Genomic DNA, 6887 nt, shown 5'->3' with positions numbered 1-6887 from the left:
AATAAATAAGACATAAAATTTACGAGGTTCCTCTACAGTCAGTGTGACTGGAGTACATCCTCAAGGCAGCAGTAGTGTTTTTATATATAATCAGAAGTAATAAAATTACAAAGATAACTTCCCACTCTATTTCCTCTCTCTCTACCGTGAGCTTTGTGGCTTCTCACTTCTTCTTCTCTTCTTCCTTTTATCACCACCTTTTGAACACTTGTAATGCTTTATTTATAGAGCAAACATTTTAAAAAGCAAACAAAACACTATTAAACTTGTGAAAGGTTTACTATATGCATGTGGGCATACATACCCACTATTTACAACACTCCCCATTGGATACCTACATAAGTCTTTCATTAACTTGTTAAAATCTTGATCTGTTTTTGGATGCTCCCCTGATTTCAAATTCTGTAGGCTAATCAATGATCATTATGCTTCAGTCCCTTAGCGAGAAGAGTTGCCGAAAAATGTGCTTTATTTGTTGCTAACTTTCCACAAGCTTATTCTTGAACTGGGCTTGAGGGCTTTCTGCTAGACTTGCATCAAATGTCTGAATTTACTTCTTTTATCTGGAGTAGAATTTGATTCAAGGTGGTGAACACTTGATCTTGAATCGGACTTGTGATTTCTTCAAGGATTTCGAAGCTTGATCTTGAATGAAATTAGACCATGATGAGCTTCACGTGGCAAATGATCTTTGGTTTTGTCGGGGATGAATCAACACGTGTTTGTTGCACTTGTCTCTACATGCTTCAATATATCATTTTCACTTGCCTTACTTGTTCCCCTTGCATAAGTGGTATTTTCCTTGCTTTTTCCTCATGCATGTGTGGCATCTTCTCTTCTAGGATTTGTCAACTGATGTAGGAGTGGAATACATGATGCTGCACAATTTTCTAATTCATAGTCCTTTAAATAAATATTTATATAAATTGATGCTACACAATTTTCTAATTCATAGTCATTTGAATAAATATTTATATAAATTGATGTTGCACAAGTATTATGTTGATTAAATAAAACTAATGTTGCACAAGTATTAAGTTGAAAATTATTAAATGCTTATGGGGGGGTTCCCCCAACCCCCTCCCAAAAAAAAAAAAAACTTATGCCAACTGATTAAGATTCTATGAGTTGATATTGCACAAGTATTACATTAAAAATTAATGATTATATAAAATTGATGATGCATGGTGATGCTGCACATATATTACGTTAAGAATTAATGTTTATATAAACTGATGCTACACATTTATGCTGCACATGTATTCGTTGAAAAATATTACATGTTTATGGAGGGGTCCCCCCCCCCACCCCCAAAAAGAAAACCTATGCCAACTGATCATGCACGTTTCTATTAACTGATGCTGCATAAATTAATATATATATATATATATATATGATAACTATACTGCAAAAAACAAAAGGAACTTCAATGAAAACCAAAAGCAGCACAACGAAAAATCGCCTTCGCCAAACACTCAATCAAATAAGCTCAAAACCAAATCAAAATCTTCAAAACTAAAAAATCGTGACTGAAAAAACAAGAACAATCCAAAAAAACTAAATGCAATCAATTAAAATTTGAAAAATCAAAGACTCTTTCAAAATCTAAACTAAAATAAATTCAAAAACACACAAACACTTCAAAAATCTAAATTGAAACACATAAAATTCAGAGAGATAAACATGAGATAAACACTTACCTTCGAAGAAAGTTTGAATGATTCGAATAGAAAATATGGCGAGAGATAATTGAGGGAGATGATGAAATATAAATCGGAACATATAAACTTCAGAGAAAGAAAAACAGCAGAGAAAATGAAAATATAATTTGAATGATTCGAATCACCGTCGATTGCTATTTAACAAAATATGGAAACTTCGTTTCTAACGGAAAAACCGGACATGACATCATCTTACGCGGAATTAAAAAATGTCGTTTCTTGAAATGTATAAAAAGTGTTGTCTCAATATATAATTAAGTATTGAAAGTATACTCTAAGTGTAATTTTTCCTAAATACGTTATATGCTTAATTTTAGTAATGGTCCTTGAATTTTACTCCTAGTTTAACTTTAGTCCCTAAACTCTCATATTAGTTTATTTAGTCATTGAACTTAACAATGTGTTACATTATTGGTCCTTTTCACAAACGTTATCTTCTTCTTTTTTTGTTAAATCTAGGGTATATTAGGAACTTCAATTTAAAACTTTAAAAAAAAAATAGAAGAAGCTTAAATACAAATGAAAATTTATGAATTAATATCTAAAACTTAAATCAAAATGAAATTTGAACTATAAAAACACAAAATGAAAAAGGTTGGACTTTAGCAACTTGTAAATACAATGCAATTTCAAAGTTGATAGAAGATCGAACTGTGGCTGGACTTAAACAACTAATAAGTCACATGTTTTTAAAAAAGAGTGATGTGTTACTAAAGAAACTAATATGAGGTTCAACGGTTAAAATTAAACTACAATATTGTTAACGAAAAATAAAATTAAACTAGAATATATCCCTACATTGTGAAAGATAGTGGGGTGTGAAGAGAAAAAATAATAATTAAATTACACGATCCAACAATCTAAAAAAGAATGAGGATTCACCCCGGATCCTCTTTATGAGGATTTTGGGAATCCTCCAATCACGTTCGTTCATCATATATCGTGCGGTCAGTTTTCGTCAGGTACTATTTATATTCAATTTTAAATAAAAAAATTACAATGATTTCTGACCGCATGATGTACGATGAACGGATATCATTAGAAGATTCTCGGGATCCTCACAAAGAGAGGATTCTCATTCTTTAAGAAATTACATGACCCAAAAATAGTTCAAATTAAAATTTAAAAAAAAAAAAAAAAAAGGTTAATCTCAGCTTACTATCCTGAAGTTTCTTGGTTTTCAACATTTGGTACATGAAGTTTTTTTCATCCTAGAGTGGTACAAAAAGTCATAATTTTGAGACGCTCTCATACGTTCGTTAAGGTTGTTAAATCTATCATTAAATGGTGACGCGGCACCTACATGGACAATAATTATGCGCCACGTGTCAATATTGGCCCATGTGAATATTAAAAAATAAAAAAAAGGCTAATCTCTATCCCGCCCCTCACCCACCCCACCATCTCCTTCCCTAATTGTCACGCCCTGATCCCGACATACGTCCCGGATCAACACGCGACGCCACCAAATACTCGTATATCTAACATACCCGCCTCCGGGATATGAATAAAGCACCACTCAAGGTCCAAATTGCATAGTTCCTTATACTTTATGGCTGCATCTAACCTCCCCATTAGACTGCCTACGTACTCTCAACAGGGATCAAGTCATTCGTAGTTCGTACAACTCGACATATATTACAGTCTGTTCAAGTCGAAAGGTATAACATTCCTTAATCAAACATATGGACTTGACGAGCATGAATTATTCAATTCAAGCTGCATATCAAACCCATATAACAATTAAGGTTCTATTTCATCCATCATATAAGCCATTATGTTTCAACATAAAATTGCAATTCATAGAATGTAATATATCAAAGAATCAACAAAGCACAATAGTATCCTCTAGTCACATTGATCATTGATCTAATTATATTAATAACAATCATATTCAACATCATTCCACAATCACCTCAAGTAACCCATTCCATAAATCAAGGAGACACGATATTAACATTTAATTATGTTAATCAGTCAACCAGATCATATATCAGTGCACGAAATTTAATAGAGGAATTCTACATAATTCCTTGCCTGGATTCCAAGTAATAACCTGATAATTCTAATTTATATTCACAAGGTCTATTATGGGTAATTCTCATTCATTCGAATATAGGGTTCTAGTCTAACTTAGGGAAATGAGCTAGAGTATGGATTCTGGACCACTCAACGGAATTCAACCCAAGATACGATTCCGGACCACTCAATGGAATCTAAACTAAATTATGATCACCTATTGAAATGTACCAAGTACAACTAATCATCATCATTTCTAAAATGCGTATGGTCCCCCATCGCGGATACACCAAGCAGAACCATAAGCATAATCTCATCGTGCAGGCAATGATCACCCATCGTGAATATACCAAGCATGATCACCCTTGAATACATATGGTCCCCCATTATGGATATACCAAGCAGAACCATAAACATAATCTAATAACATAGGCAGTGATCACCCATCGCGGATATACCAAGCATGATCACCCTTAACAGTGCCCCATCGCGGATATACCAAGCAGGACTGTATTTTGTAGCTCTAGGTAGTGATCACCCATCGCGAATATACCAAGCATGATCACTCCTAGAATGCGTACGGTCCCCCATCGCGGATATACCAAGCAGGACCATAAGCATAGTCTAATCGCGGATATACCAAGCATGATCACCCCTGAAGTACGTATGGTCCCCCATCGCGGATATATCAAGTAGGACCATCTAAATACCACTACTACCTAGTGCAGTTTAGCACACCATCTACCCATATCTCAACCCGTATGAGTTACAATGTAGCTACCTACACCATTAACTTCTTATGGCCACCAACAAATATGTCACACAAGCCTATAAGTTCTACATTATACTTCTAATAAGATTCTAGGCTCACATTGTCATGACAATAGTCATACACATCATTCACATTGCTAAAAAGATAATCAAACCCACATATGTAACACCCCAACCCCCAATTATATGTATAATTTTGTTATTCCCCAAAAGGTTTATGAAATTATCAATTTAGTCTATTTCTCTTTTAACCAATTGAGCTGCCACGTGGCAGCACCCCAACAAACATTATCTCTCTCTCTGTTTCCCATCCCTCGTGACTCATTCTTCTTCTTCTTTTTGTTTCTGTTTCTCTCCCTTCTTTCTCTTCTTTCCATCTTTCACCGAGACGCACATACACTCACATGCACACACCCAATTGCTTACCTGCACGAGGAAGACAATAATAATCATCAAACCTTGTCTTCCTCTTCAATTCTCTCTCGACACAGCTGGGACTGTGGAACCCAAGAACTCTCCGGCAAGTTCCCTTGGTTTTCCTGTTAGGCAAGCTTCGAATTACCTCAAATTCGTCTTGGTTGTTGCGTGGTTGAGATATATTAAGCTTTAAATTGTCCTTTTTACAAGGTTTTTGAAGGAAATCAGCTCGGGTGTGCCAAACCCAAATTTTCCGGCGAACCCGTGACCTTCAAGGGTTTTTCAGAGCACTCACGGTCGTTCTACAGCGAAGAAAAGGTATGGAAATACTTTACTCTCTTCCCTCTTCATTTTGGTGTATAGGTTGAACCCTAGTTTACTAGAAAATCTCCAGCCGGAGCTATAGCAGCTCCGGCTTTCTCCTCCGATCAGCACGCAGACCCTTCAGGCCGCTTAGGACACCTACGGGCTTTGGGCCCGTAGACAAAACCCAACCCATTTCTTAATTTTAATTCCTATTATTTGTTTTAAATGCCACAAAGTCTTGGGCCTTTATTACTTGCTGAGGGTTTGAAGCCCAACCCTGTGTGTGAGGCCTTTGGGTTGTGCAGTGCGTGAGTGTGTGTGTGTATGTGTATGTGGGCTACGTGTGTATGTGTGTACCGTGTGTGTGTGTGCGCATGCCGTTCATGCGTATACATGATGTGCACGTGTGTATGTTTATGTAGTGTGTATGGGTTTGGGCTTAAGCCCAAACCACCCTTCTTCACCCTAACCCATTCAACCCAAATCCTTTATTTTATTTAGTTCAAGCCCAAATCCTTTAGAAAATCATTTTATTTATTTATTACATTTTTGTGCTTAGGTGAAGTTGCTAGTGAAGGAATTCGTAATCCTTATCCGCATAACTCTACTGCTACGGAGTACTGTGAGTGGACCCCTTCTAAAATTACATGATTTTGTAGTTCAATTGCATAAATGAATAGCATGCCTTGCGAGTTTATGATTTGATTTTATGTTAAGCATGTTTATTGAAATTGTTGATTTTCGTCTCGTGTTTTTGGTGAGAAATTAATTGTTGGCCTATATTGAGCTATATTTTAATATATCGTATTTTCTATAAAAACCATGAACTGGTAGACTATTTAATGGATGACAATATGATACTAGAACATGTTATAGAAACCCCTATTTATAGTATAGACGATGAATGACTTTATACTATGAAGTGGTTATTTATTAGAGGCGTAACCATTTGTGCATACCTAGTGGACACTATGCCGCCTAGGGCGAGGATCTGGTGTTAGCAGATAGGCTGGGAGAAATAATCCCTAGCTACAGGCTGAGGGACATGGAGTAGGCATTGGGCCGGGAGTTGGTAATCTCTGGCTACAGGTGCAGAGACCACGGTGCTGGCATAGGGCCGGGAGAATATATTTAATTCAGTGATCTTAAGCAGTACACCGCGCTTACGAGACAATATACGAGACAATACACGTAATGATTTATATGATGTTTTTCTGCGTTTTACCTGTTGAGATGTTTTATGGCATGCTAGAGTTCAGAAAACCTATCATTTATTATGCTAGTAGTTTTCATTATATATAAACCTGGGGGTTAATATGTTTATAATTGTTTTTCGTATTATGTAGGTATATAAACTTGGTCCACTCACCCTTGTTTTACTCCCCCTTTCAGGATTTAAAATCGAGGAATACGATCCCGACATCAACGCTTTCGCATTGGCATATTTGAGTCCTCTCGGTATAGGACCCACATCCTTTTATTTATTTAATTTTATATTAATTTTTTAGAGCTCTAGTTAGTTGTATGCTCTGAACACCTTCCTAAATTATTAATTCATTGTATTTTAAATTCATAACCCTTATTTCTTATTCTTAGCTTTTGTATCAATTAATGGCTTTCGTCACCCTCCGGTGTCGGCCAACACATGTATAT

Source organism: Malus sylvestris, chromosome 16 (assembly GCF_916048215.2).
Source record: "Malus sylvestris chromosome 16, drMalSylv7.2, whole genome shotgun sequence".
NCBI classification, from domain to species: domain Eukaryota; kingdom Viridiplantae; phylum Streptophyta; class Magnoliopsida; order Rosales; family Rosaceae; genus Malus; species Malus sylvestris.
The sequence above is the reverse complement of the archived record's forward strand: the minus strand, read 5'-3'. Positions refer to the sequence as shown.